Source organism: Oratosquilla oratoria, chromosome 6 (assembly GCF_046742065.1).
Source record: "Oratosquilla oratoria isolate Oo_2021 chromosome 6, ASM4674206v1, whole genome shotgun sequence".
NCBI classification, from domain to species: Eukaryota; Metazoa; Arthropoda; class Malacostraca; order Stomatopoda; family Squillidae; genus Oratosquilla; species Oratosquilla oratoria.
In genome coordinates, this window is record NC_134782.1 from 59,998,982 (window position 1) to 60,014,263 (window position 15,282).

Genomic DNA, 15,282 nt, shown 5'->3' on the forward strand with positions numbered 1-15,282 from the left:
AGCCCTCAGCTTCCTGAAGGTACACCCTCCCTCTGGCGCCGCCAAAGGTCGACGGGTGCCACCCATTCTTGATCTCCTTTCGGGACCACCCCTCCTAACAGTGGCATGACGTGGACATCACCTGATTTCAAATGTGACCTGTTCCGGGCAGCCGCAAGGTTGAGGTCTGGGTGACAGCCCCGCAAACGAAAATAATAATGAATAAATAAATAAATTAATTAAAATCAATATAAGTAATGATAAAAAATGAAATTAACAAATTAAATTAATGTATATATATATATATATATATATATATATATATATATATATATGTGTGTGTGTGTGTATGTATTCACAGATGCATAGATGAGTTACCAATGAGTGCAAGTGTTGCCGTTTCGACATCCCTCATTTTACCTCGCGTCCACTTTAGATCAAGGAGCTTTTCCACCTTTGACTTCTACTCTAGACAATATTATCGTTTGTCACATACAAGCACAAAGACATTTTATTCCTAATATAAGATGACTGTATCCACGATCTGACCATTTATGAGAATATAGCTGTCATGTACTTCAATGAACAACAACGACAATAGACCTAAGCTCCATTCAAAGAAAACACAGACGTTATATTAAACATCAAAACTATAGAACGAGGCGTTGCTCAGAGCCTGATGCCCACGACGATCTCAAATTAAGACCATAAAAAGATCAGATTTTTTCAAGTCCATTAAATCCTTTGGAAGTCTCCCACATAAAAGACTCTAGAGTAGGCTCACATCCTCGAATAGTTAAGGGAATGTCTTCCCCTGGAACATAGATAGGTTATATAATTGTGAATAGTGTGTCGCTCTTGGTAGGGGAAAAAAAAGAGAGGTTGCGCTAAGAGAAGTGTTAATAGTGGAGTACCTCTGGGTTCTTTGTTATACGTATTGATGAAAATGAACTAGGAAGGTCCTTAGAGTTGAAGTTTATTCACACGATGTTACATGAAATAAAAAAGAATCACGATAATTCAACAGTTCTAGAAAATCTAGATTTTTTTTTTTTTTTTTTTTTACAAATTTTGACATTGTTTCCCCCCCCCCCCCACCTCTCTCTCTCTCTCTGTCACTCACTGGCTCTTTTTTAATGATAATCATATCTTCATTTGTGGTTCGGACCTCTACTCTTTCAGCTGGCAGTTCATTCCGTTTATCACCGTTTAAGATAGTTTCAAAACACCCTTTGCTTTTCATTTATTTATTTTCAATGCCAGGTTAAGCCGTGTCTTCAATAACCTCTTGATGTTTTAATTACCTTGCCCGTGAATTGTGTGTGTGTGTGTGAGAGAGAGAGAGAGAGAGAGTTACCCATCCGTGAGCAGCCCCCTAGCTTGATCTGCCCTGACCCTACCTGACCCAGCGCCGGGCAAGTCCCAGCCATTCTTTAAATTTCGACCAAAGGAAGCTTGTCAATTAGGTGTCTTAATCATTTTGGGCCTGAGGAAGCTTGGAACCCTCGTTAGTGTCTGGTGCTACCCTGAGAGCCAATTAAAGGGAGATAATTGGCGACAAGGATAAAGGAAGGACACTGCGTGTTATATAAGTTGCCCGTGTATGGGGGTCGAGAAGTTCTCTCCTGAAGAAGGGGTCGCCGATGAGGTACGCCTCGCTGATCTGCGAACTCAAAGAGGAAAAGAGAAGAGAATAGATAAGGAGGTCGCGCCAGGAGACGGCTTGCTGTGACCGAGATAGTCACCTTTGCCCTCAGTAATTGGGCTTCTGGGGGAAAGTCCGCATCTGTGAGATGTACAGTTGAAAGTGGAGCTCGCCACGCGCACGCACATGCAACAGTCACAACACTTGTATACACATACATGTACACACAACGTACATATACACGCAACGCAGGTATACACGCAACACGTCTACACACTTAACACATGTACACACATATACACACACAACGCATGTATACACACACATGTACGCACACAACGTATGTATACACACACATGTACACACGCAACACGTGTATACACACAACACATGTACACACACATGTACACATACAACATATGTATACACACATGTAAACAATACGTGTGCACATACACAACACATGTACACATACAACACTTGTACACACAATTCCTGTACACACACATGTACACTTACAACACATGTACACACACACAACTCATGTATACACACAACACATGTGCACACATATGTATACACAACGTATGTACACACACAACACATTTACACACAGAACATGCACACACACACCACAAGTACATACACAACATGCACACACACACACACACACACACGCACGCAACACACGAGGACACGCACAACACACACATACACACGCACGCACGCACACACCTTTCTCAATATGCTGCAAACAGGATTAAACACCAACATGTGTTTTGGAAATCAAAATTACCTTAGTACACCAGTTTATTCATTATTTTTAGTTGTTTAACCAACATGGAAAGGTAAACATCTGACCATCTTGAAGACAAGATTAAAGACAAACATTTTGCAAATCAGAGTTACCTCAGTAAATTAATTTATTTAGTCTGATTTCGTATGAAGTGTAAGCAAAGAAACGCCCTCTAGCTTATCATTCTCTAGCTTTGTCTTGGCGTTTGTGATAGATATCATTATTCAGCTTTGGGAAATGATAATACTACTACTACTACTAATAATAATAGTATTGATAAGAAGAAAAGGAAGAAGAATAGTAAGTTGTACATTATTCTTATAGCCACCCTACTGCCCTTCTTATTGCCCCCTTACTTTTTTTTTTTGTTGGGGGGGGGGTGAAGTATCACTCCCGTTAACCACCGCCCCCTTCCTCCAGGACTTTTCACTAACCTTGAGATGATGGGAAAAAAAAAAAAAAAAAAAATCCGATACTAGTCCCGATAAGTTATTGATAAATGTACTTTGTTCATCAAGTATATGTTTTCCAAAACTACAGCAGGGCCAGAAAATAACCGTGAATTATAAGCATTGCAGGTATCGTCCAAACCTACCGCAAGGCAAGAAAATAACCGTGATTTATAATCACTGCAGGTGTCGGAATCGCAAGTTTAGAGCAGAATCGGGACTTGTATCGGAATTACAATTTTTTTTGTATCATCCCATCACTAATATATATATATATATATATATATATATATATATATATATATATCTATATATCTATATATATATATATATATATATATAATAAGGAGTGTATTTAGGGATGAAATGGGTGGGAGTGTTTTTATGCCTTTCCCTTTTTGGCTACCTCCCTTGGAAGGGGGAAAAAGCCTTGGTATATGTATGTATGTATGTATATATATATATTGTGTGTGTATGTGTGTATACAGTGGCGGAACCAGGGGAGCTGAGGGGGCTGAAGTCTCCACCCCACCCCCATCACCACCACAACTTTGTTCTTTCATTATCTTATTGCAGAGGTCGAGAAACCTGCCACCTGTGCACCGGTACATGGCAGAAAACAGTGTTACAGTGGCTGAAATATATTCAACACATCATTGAAGGTAAATCTTTAAAATGTATGATCAAGTATTACTTTTTGCCCAATATTCTGAAAGGAACTAATGTGATAACATATACTTCAATTTATATTCAAAAACATCGTATTCGTAATACAGAGTACATATCTTTAAAAGGGTCATCTGTATTTACAAGATTCAGGTTAACCCCCCCCCCGATCAAAGCGTCATCTGCATTTACAAAATTCAGGCCAGATTTTGATATATATATATATATATATATATATATATATATATATATATATATATATATATATATGTTGGTACATTGTGACAAGTTGATGAAGGTGGAAAAAGAAGTCACGGGTCTAGTTTCGAGTTCCTGAGTTTATTCCTGACCGATTTCGCTCTATGCTTCTTCTGAAGAAGCATAGAGCGAAACCAGTCAAGAATAAACTCAGGAACTCGGAACTAGACCCGTGACTTCTTTTTCCACCTTCATCATATATATATATATGTATATATATATATATATATATATATGTGTGTGTGTGTGTGTGTGTGTGTGTGTGTATGTATGTATGTATGTATATATTTATACATATACATATAATGTTAGCCACGTCACCTACCCCCGTGAATGAGAGAGCATTTTTTCTGCTCTTAAATAGAAGGACGGGACAATTTCCCTCTGCCTTCACACTAACGAAGACAAAAGTCCTGCACTTCGTCACTGGGACTTGTCTCCTTTCCTCTACTTCTACCCCCCCCCCTACCCCGCTTTCTTCCACTACTTCATTTTCCTCTCACCTCTACTTCTTCCTCTTTCCCCTTTTCCTCCTCTTCCCTCTATCTCTCCCTTTTCCTCTCTCCTCCCCTCTCTCCCTCCTATTTCTATTCCTTTTTCTTCACTTCCTCTTTCTTTTCCACAGCTCTCCTGTTATTTCCGTCTCCTTACTGCCCCCCCTCCCTCTTCTCCCCCTCTTTATCATCCTTCAGCCTCTCCCCCTTCTTTTCTTTGTCCCTCACGTCTCCTCCTCTCCCGTCTTCTCTTCTCCGTGCCGTTCTTCTCCCTCACCCTCCCCTCCTCTTTCTGCTCCTTACCTATCTCCTTCATCTTCCCCATCTCCCCTTTCTATACCACCACCATTAAGCCCCCCCCTACCCCCACCCCTCACCTGTGCCCCATTTTTTCGGGCGTGAGATGCCCCGCTGTGTCCAGACGTCCTCCTCAAAAGATCGACGCCTTGGGTCGCCCTCGACGCCTGTGGGGGTGCGAAACCGAAGAAGGACCAGCCGGGCAGCCAGCTGCACAATATCTTTTTAATCCCGTGCCATCAGAGGCAGCTGCGGGTTGCCTTTGCAGCTGTTAATGGTGGCGGTGCCGCTGGTTGGCGGGGGTCCTTTGAAAAGGCAAACATCGGTGACAGCTGCTCGTGAAAGTGGAGCTGGACGAGTCAGTTGATGGAGGAGAAGTGGTCGTAGTGGTGGATATGCCTAAAGGGAGGACCGCGTTGATCGTATTAGTGGTTCTGGTCATTTTAGTGGTCTTTTACCCGCGTTGGAATTATTCTGTCTGTGTTTGTGGTCTTTTGTCAGCACATGTGGTCTTTTGTCCACACATGTATTCTGGTAGGGGTTTTGTACATGTGGGTAGGGTTGCCCGCTATGGTGACAGGAGCAGTGGTGTGAGTGACTCATGAGGACTGACTGACGCCAGTAACTCGTACAAGAGTGACTAGTGAAAGTAACTCTTAGAGCACCTAGTATCACGACTTGTCATGAGAGCGGCTGATGCCGTGAACTCTCATAAGAGGGCACGAATATCTAATGAAGGCCACTCACTTGAAACTATTATTAAAGTGAAAGAAGCCAGCAACTCTCATGAGGACAGCTGGCGCCAGGAAAACTACATATCTCAAGAAGAACTACGCTTTTGGTTGTTGAATTTGAGAATATCAATTTGGCTCCTCCCACCAATATGATGTATTCCTTTGTGATTGGATGATAAGGTAGCGAAGCGAGGTTTCTACTCCAAGAGACGCTTAAGTGCGACTGACACTAATGCGCCAGAAGCGACGAGAAGATGTGGTAAGATTCTTAGCAGAAGCGGAATTTGTCTCTTCTTGGGAATTGTCCTAGTTCACTAGCGGTGGTAAGGAGCCTATGCCTCACTGATAATCTCTTCACCACGAAATCTTCCCACCTCTGCTAGAGCCACTATATCAAATCTAAGCTTCCTGAGCTCCGCCGATAAAAAGGATAGTCGATCGTCTTGGGAGAGGGAAAGGATTCCTGGAACCCACACGAAGAGCCTACGGAGGTTCAACCTGGGCCTAACTCGAAGTGTTTGTGCCGCATTTGCAACACCCCGGCAACCCGCAGAGCAGGATTGGTGACTTTGACAGAGGCAGGTTCCAAGCCAGCCCACTCCCTAAGTGTCGTTTAATGTTGCTCCCACACACCACAAACCCCAACGACGGGAGACAAGGATTTGGGTATACATGTGAAGTTATTAACCCAGTAGTTCTTGGGTCTTGGGGCAGTATATGAACCCACCACCTTGACACCTAGGGGAGGCGGCCGGGGGCCATTCGGTGTCGGCCCAGGTGGTAACTGCTGGCCTTACCCAAAGATTCAAGTCAAGCAGCCCAACCGATTTGCCTCTCCGAGAGAAGAGGGCCACCCGTGTCGGCCTGAATAGAGGATAAGAGAGGTGTGTTGATAGCTAGTCACATGGGGACACCGCAGTGCAAACACAGCCTCGGGACGTCACTCAACTTCCAGGACTCTCGTCTCCAAGCCCCAACCGACATAAAAAGCGGCAAAAAACGGCCTCTTGATGTCAGTAAGTCCACGAGCTGTCGCCTAGTCTGACCTCCCCTCACTGTCTATAAGTCCTGATGCTGCTGCAGGGCCAGACGCTAAGTCTTGTGTTGCTGCCGGGCAAAACTCCTTCCACTCTGTCTGGCGCACAAAGTCCTGTAGCTGCCACCGGGCCGCGTCTGACGCCCATCAGCCGCACGACCACCCGCCCAGTAGTACTTCCGCAGGACGCCCGCCGCACCCACTGGCCAGAAGACTCGCCGGAAGACCCCCGGCTCACCGTCACTTCAGTGCCAGCAGACTTTTTATCTACGGTAGGGACCCTGTGGGACCCCACGCCCACAACACCCACCTTGGATTGGCTGAGAGTGCCTCTGCCTATCTCGCCCTCCACCCGGGGAAGCTCCCCAGCCAACGGCCCCAGCCTTCCCGCCGCTAGGAGGAACTAAGAGGAACGACCAGGAGTCTTTAAACTAATCCAGGAGCACCTGAAAGGGATGCCGGTGCCCCGGCCTCAGGATATGTCCCAGTGCATATACACTGATTTGTGCCTCCAGGGGGTCCCCGCGACCCTGATGGTTGACAGCGGCGCCTCCGTCAGCTGTCCCAGTACCCGTTGGTACGCGCAGAACCGCGCGCTACTGCCCGCCATCCAGACCTCTCACCAGAGGATTACCTCCGCCGACGTAAGTACTCGTATCATCCCTACTGTATGTGCGGTGCCACTCGCCCCCTGGAGGTGCAATGGGCCGGCCTCGAACACCAGCACCCCTTTGTTGTCCTCCACGGCGCCTTTCTCGCCGACACAGCCATCGCCACCCGAACCAGACTAGTGCAAGTCTAGCCACCTGAGCCCCTGCCGACCTCCCAGAGGGCATCACATCCGTGGCCTCCATTTCACAGGGAAACCAGGTGCACGTCCAGGTGACCAACCTCCGGCAGGACCCGCTCACCCTGCGGGCTGGCCTCCTCCTGAGCCAAATGGAGCTACCGAACCGCGTTGCGTCTGTCCACCTCGATGGAAACTCTGCCGCGGCTATCCTGTCGGAGCTACCCGACAGTCTCAGCCCCGAGCAGGCCATCCAGCTCAAGTCCCTCCTGGTGAAGCACGCTGTTCACACGGAGGGGACCCCGGTCCGGGTCCCGGCCCGATGGCAGAATCCTCACGTACGGCAGGAGGAGGAAGGCAAGCAAATTCACAAATTCCCTGGGCCGTCGCTGTGGTCATGGTCAAGAAAAAGGACGGAGGAAGGCAAGTTTTGTATCGTCTACCGGAACTTGAATGACCAGCCGATCAAGGACACTCACCCCCTGCCACGATACCCTCGACGCTCCCCACGGTTCGAAGTATTTCGCGACGCTCGATCTCGAGGCTGGATATTGGCAAGTACCGATCCGAGAAGAGGATAAAGAGAAGACCGCTAGCATAAAAGATCGAAAAAAAAAAAGAAAACAAGAAAATGCTCAAAATTGGCTGGTCACCACGCACATAGGCTCTTGGGCCCAGGTTCCCTCCATCTGCCTCGCCCTGCTCAGTAGACGACTCTCGGGGACCTGACTAGTACTAGTGCACTAATACTAGTACTAATACACAAGTACTAGTACACTAGTAGACAAGTACCGATACACTAGTACTAGTACGTTAGTATTAGTACATTAGTACTAGTACACTTGTGCTAGTACAATAGTACTAATACACTAGTAAAGTACATTAGTATAGTACCCTAGTACTAGTACACAAATAAACGAGTACTAATACAATAGTACTAGTACATTCATACTAGTAAGTAAAGTACATTAGTATAGTACACTAATACACTAGTAATTGTACACCAGTACATTAGTACTAGTGTACTAGTCCTAGTACACCATTACTAGTACATTAGCACTAATGTATTAGTACACTTGTACTAATAAATTAATACACTAGTACTAGTACACTAGGACTAATGAACTGGTAGTGCATTACCAGTGCACTAATACTAGTACAAATGCACTAGTATACTAGTATTACTAATACATTAGTACACTAGTACTAGTACACTATTGCACTAGTACTAGAACAAATACACTCGAAATAATACACTGGTATTATTACTAGTACAGTAATATTAGTACATTAGCATTAGTGCACTACTAGTAAACTAATAATATTACACAAGTACTAATATACTAGTACTAGTACACTAGTACTTGTAGATTAGTACTGTTACACCAGTACTAGTACACTAGTACGACCAAATTAGTACACCACGAGTACATTAATATGAGTATACCAGTACACTAGCACAAGTACACTAGTACGAGTAAACTAGAACAGTAGTACAAATACACTAGTATATGTGTAGGAGTACACTAGTACGATTACACTCGTGCGAGTGCACTACTACACTATTATTAGTACACTAGTACTAGTACCAGTACATTGGTACTAGTATATTTGTATTAGTACACTAGTACTAGTATATTAGTACTAGTACGCTAGTATTAGTATACTAGTACTAGTACGCTAGTACTAGTATACTAGTACTAATACACTATTATTAGTACGCTAGTACTAGTACACTAGTATTAGTACATAAGTACAGTAGTACTAGTACAAGTACACCAGTACTAGAACAACAGTGGTACACGTACAAGTACACTAATACTAGTACAATTACACTAGTACTAGAACAACAGTGGTACATTATTACAAGTACACTAGTACTACTACAACAGTATACTAGTACTAGTGCTAATACTAGCACTCATATACTAGTACACTAGTGTATTAGTACAAGTATGCCAGTACTAGTGCAATAGTAGAATAGTGCACTAATACTAGTACATTTCTAGTACACTAGTATTAGTACTAATACACAAGTAGTAGCACACTGGTTCACTAGTACTAGTGTACAAGTATATGCTAGTAATAGTGAACTAATGTAATAGTAATATTATACTAACATTAGTACTACCGTACTAGTACTAGTGTAATAGTGTACCAGTACTCTGCTACTAGTATTATATTACTAGTACTCTACAACTAGTACTAATGTACTAGTATTAGTGTACTAATATACTAGTTCTAGTATACTAGTACTAGTTTACTAGCATAATAGTACTAGTGGACCAGTATTAGTGAATTAGTAATAATTATTACTAGTGTACTACTACTCTATCACTAGTATTAAACCCCATTACTAGTTCTTTGTACTAGTACTCTAACAGTAGTACTGATGTAACTAATGAACTTGCTCTTGTGTAGTAATGTAGTAGTACTAATATACACGTAGCTAGTGCTAGTGTACTAGTATTAATGTACTAGTGCGCTAGTATTAATGTGCTATTAATGGTGTACTAGTGTAGTAGTGTTATTGTACTAATATACTAGCACCCCATTACTAGTTCCTTGCACTAGTACTATAACAGTAGTACTAATGTACTACCAGTACTAGTGTACAAATGTATTAGTTTTAGTGTATTAATACTATTGTACCAGTACTAATGAACTTGCTCTAGTGTAGTAATATAGTAGTACTGATGTACTCGTAGCTAGTACTAGTGTACTAGTATTAATGTACTAGTGCGCTAGTATGAATGTGCTATTAAAAGTGTACTAGTGTAGTAGTGTTATTGTACTAGCAATAGTATACTAGTAATAGTATACTATTACTAGTATACTAGTGTATTAATACTAGTATACTAGTGTGCCAATACTAGCGTGGTACTGTTAATGTACCAGTGTATTAGTACTATTGTACTGGTATACGAGTACTAGTGTTGTATATTAGTACTAGGAAAGTAGTATACTTATACTATTTTACTACTGTACTAGTATTAATGTGCTAGTAATAGTGCACTAGTACTAGTTTACTAGTATACTAATGTACTAATACTAGTATATTAGTGTGCATGCAATAATATACTAGTGTTCTAGTACTAGTATAACTGAACTAGTGTACTAGTACTAGAGTACGAGTGCAATAGTACTACTAGGACTAGTGAACTAGCATTAGTGTACTAGTATAACAGTGAACTAGTTTACTAGTACTAGAGTACGAGTGCAATAGTACTACTAGGACTAGTGAACTAGCATTAGTGTACTAGTATTTTGTTAGCACTAGTGTGCTAGTACTGACACTAGTCTAATAGTACGTGTGTACTATCATTAGTGTAATATTATTAGTGTACTATTTCTAGTGCATTAGTACTAGTGTACTAGTTCTAGTGCATTAGTACTAGTGTACTATTTCTAGTGTACTAGTACTAGTATACTATTGTCCTGACAAGGCCCCCAGACAGATTATGTGTCACAGTGATCACCATGCAGGCTGTATAACCGTCCTAACGCGAACACCCTTCAACATTATTATCTCCAATGACCCATGGTGAGGGACAAGGCATGATGATTGTATGTAACAGAAAACACGATAAACAAGACGTACCACTATCTCGCCATCCCCATATCGGGGAATCTTGAATTATTATTACATTATGTTTCCCTTTAAAGAATGTATGTAATAGATGATATGTCCTCTAATACAATACTGTAATTAATGTACTATTGTTTGCCGTCCACGGGCGTAATGAATATATTAAAACAATACTATTGTGCTAGAACTAGTGTTATAGTACTGATGTTTTATTGTAATAGTACTAGTGCACTCGTGCTAGTATACTAGTACTAATATACTGGTGTGTTAGTACTAGTGAACTAGTACTAGTGTATTAGTTCACTGGTAGAGTACACTCGTATATTGGTAGAATACACTGGTAGAGTACATTAGTACACTGATAAAGTAAACTAGTACACTGGTAGAGTACTAGTACACTAGTACTAGTAGACTAGTACTAGAACGATAGTACTAGTAGGCTAGTGCTAGAACAATAGTACTACTGTACTAGTATTAGTGTGCTAATATGATTATCATTTGTTTTATATTATTTGTTTTTGTTTTGTTATCATTTGTCTGTTTGATTCTCATTTATTATTAGTTATGTCAATTTATTATTATTTACTATTTACCTGTTAGTGTATTATTTAACTATACCTATGCATTTATTGATGTATTTTATTTGATATTTACATTATTATAGTTTTTATTTATTTATAATAATCATAATAATGATTATTATTATGATTTTTTTTTTTTTGCATCCGACCTAGATATGGACCAAAAGGTCTCCTGTTGGCATGCTCTGCCTTTATAATCCTTTATAATAGTAGTGTACTAGTATACTTGAACATGGTTATATAGGTAGTCGCTTGATATGTTTTCTCGGTGTCAATTACTTAGTTCAGCATGTAAAAGAGCCCACAAGACATGTAAATTTACTCGATCTATTGATCGCTATCCGCGAAAGCATGATAACCGATGTAGAAGTTGGTGGAACCATTGCAAGTAGTGATCACAACTTAGATTCAAACTACCTAAAAAATTAGAATAGATATTCGTGTATCTAAAATACCCGATTTCAGTAAAGCTCAGTTCATAGGACTACGTCAGGAGCTTCAGCTTACAGATTGGGAAGCAAAATTAAACGAAAGACCTGTAGATCAAATGTGGGAAATTTTTCAAAATACTGTACGCTTAATAAGATTCATACTTGCATCCCGTTCAAGGACAGACGCCCCAAATCAGGCTCGCCAAAAATGGCTTGACAAAGAAACTGAAAAAAGTATTGCTAAAAAGAGACAGGCTTATATGAAATACAAGTGCTTGGGTGCACCTAATGACTAGGAAAGTTAAGTAATAATTCAGATTTAAAAAGGACAATAAAGAAACGAAAATGACAATTCGGAATGAATGTCACTGATAAATCCAAAGAGTTTCCCAAAGAATTCTATAGTTACATTAGAGATAAAAAGGTTATTAGGAATTACATTGGCCCACTATTATCTGATGACGGTCAACTTGAATATTCAAATGAAGGAATGTGTGATATTTTAAAGAATTTTTTTAGCTCAGTATTCGTAAATGAAAGACCTCAAAGTGAATTCCAAACTGAAACCTGTAAAAAATCTAGGGTGAACTTACTATGGTAAATGTAACAAAAGAAAAAATTAAAAGGTGTATAGAGAACTTTGATAAATGATAGTCAGCATGGATCCAGACGGAAACGTTCTTGCGTGGCTTGAATTCTACACACAGTCACCTCGAATTATGACAAAAGAAACAATATAGATTTAATATATCTAGACTTTGCAAAAGCCTTTGATACCGCCCCCCACAAAAGACTACTAAATTATCTTCACACGGAATAATTGGTAGCCTATTAAGTTGGACTAGTAATTGGCTAAACGATCGAAAACAGAGTTCTAAATGGCAGAAATTCTAGATTGAAAAATGTTACTAGTGGAGCTCCGCAGGGTCCCTTTCTTGGGACACTTCTACTCATAGTATATATAAATGATATAGACCACGGACTGAAATCTATTGTCTCCAAATTTGCTGATAATACAAAACTGTGCGGAATGGCTAATGATCACTTAAACCAATTAGATATTCAATATTTAGATAAACTACATCAATGGTTTGAAAAGTGGTTAATGAGATTTAACACAAGTAAATGCATGGTTATGCACATAGGTAAAAATAACAGTACGATTCCAATTTGGAAATTCGTTAACAAAAGTGGATAGTGAAAAGGATATCGGCGTAATTATCAGTAACGATTTCAAATCATCTAAGCAGTGTATTTCACCCTATGAGAAAGCAAATAAGATTCTAGGACTGATTGCGCGATCTTTTGACTTCAAAAGTCCATCTGTCATTAACGACCTATATAAATCGTTAGTTCGTCCACACTTGGAATGTGCTGTTTCCGTATGGTCACCGAATCTCATTAAAGACATTAACAGATTGGAAAAAGTACAACGGCGAGTCTTAAAACTGATTCCAAATATCAAAAATAAATCATACGAAAGTTGACTAAAACATATGAGTCTATTTTCCCTAAAGAAGCTTAGACTCGGAAGTGACTTGATACAAGTCTTTAAGACTTCTACATAGAAATAACATCAAAAATGACAAAATGTTCACACCGAATGAGATTCAAACAAATAATGGTCTCAGACTGTCAGGAAATAGATTTAATTTGGAAGTGGGTAGAAACGACTTCGCCAACGGTGTAGTTAATGAATGGAATTAACTTCCTGCAGAGGCAGTGCAATGTAGTTCAGTTCGAAGCTTTAAGATTCGTTTAGATAAACACCTAAGCAAGATGCTGTAATGCCTGCTATTTTTTTTTTTATTATTGTCTGTTTATTATCATTTAATTATTATTATTCATCTATCCATTTATTATTATTTACTATTTACCTGTTTGTTTATCATTTAACTTTACCTATTTAATTATTTAATTTATTATTATTTACATTATTATTATTATTTTTATCTATTTATCATTATTATAATTTTTTCGCATCCGACCTAGGTCTCCTGTCGGCATGCTCCTCTGTACGAGTAATCCTCTGTATACTAGTATTAATAAACTAGTGTACTACTACACTAGTGCATTAATGTACTAGTGTACTAATACTAGTATTCTAGATTACTAATATACTAGTACTAATGTACTAATACTAGCTTATTAGTACTAGTGTACTAATATTAGTGTACTAGTACTAGTGTATTAGTGTACTTGTACTAGTGTTTTAGTATTAGTGTACTACTATACTAGTACTAATTTGGTGTACTAGTGTAGTATTGATGTAACATCAATTAGTACTAGTGTACCAGTATAACTGCATTAATACTAGTATACTACAAGTATACTAGTGTAGTAGTACTATTTTACTCGTACTGGTACTGATGTACAAGTGTACTAGTATTAGTGTAATAGTTTACTCGTATTAGTACTAGTGTGTTAGTACTGCTGCACTTGTGCTAGTGTACTAATGTGTTTTAGCACCAGTGTACTAATACTAGTACTACTGTACCTGTGTGATAATACTTGTGTACTAGTACTAGTGCAATAATGTATTAGTGTATTGTTATATTTGTACTTGTGGACTAGTCTAGTGTACTAGTACTAATATAATAGTGTATTAGTAAGAGTACTAGTACTGGTGTAGTAGTACTAGCTCACTAGTGTACTAGTTCTAGTATACTTGTGTAGTGGTACTTGTGTACTATTGTACTAGTGTATTAGTACTATTTTACTAGTACTGCTGTACAAGTGTACTAGTATTAGTGTACTAGTATTCGTGCACTAGTACCAGTGTACTTGCTTTAATGTGGTAGTTTACTCATATTAGTGCTAGTGTGTTAGTACTGTTGCACTTCGTGTAATAGTATTACTGTACTAGTAGTGTACTAGTGTAATGTTTTAGCACTAGTGTACGAATACTAGTACTACTGTACATGTGCACTAATACTAGTGTACTAGTACTAGTGCAATAATGTACGAGTTCTGGTGTACTAGTACTAGTATACTATCAGTGCACTGGTATTAGTGCACTGTTATATTAGTACTTGTGTACTAGTCTACTGTACTAGTACTAATATAATAGTGTACTAGTATTAGTGACTAGTAAGTGTACAGTTGTATTAGTAATAGAGTACTAGTACTAGTGTAGTAGTACTAGATCGCCAGTGTACTAGTTCTAGTATACTAGTGTAGTAGCATCACTGTGCTAACAATAATACTAGTGTAGTCTTCTAGTACTACTGTACTAGTAGGAGTGTATTATTACTAATGTACTAGTACCGCTGTACATGTGTGCTAATACTAGTGCAATAATGTATGAGTTCTGGTGTACTAGTGTACTATTAGTGCACTAGTATTAGTGTACTGTCATATTAGTACTTGTGTACTAGTCTAGTGTACTGGCACTAATATAATAGTGTACTAGTAATAGTGTACAATTGTACTAGTAATGGAGTACTGGTACTAGTGTAGCACAAGCTCACTAGTGTACTAGTTCTAGTATACTGGTGTAGTGGTACTAGTGTATTAGTGTACTATTGTACTAGTGTATTA

General features: G+C 39.7%; 1 long non-coding RNA gene across 2 annotated transcripts in view; it reads left to right on the forward strand.

Annotated features, from left to right (window-relative positions):
* The window catches only part of LOC143026509 (uncharacterized), a 48,810-nt gene that overhangs the window by 20,813 nt on the left and 12,715 nt on the right, over window positions 1-15,282 (forward strand). For both annotated transcript variants that reach the window (XR_012966495.1, XR_012966494.1), the window contains exon 2: window positions 3,446-3,531. This is a non-coding gene — a long non-coding RNA (uncharacterized LOC143026509). The remainder of the gene's footprint in view (window positions 1-3,445; window positions 3,532-15,282) is intronic.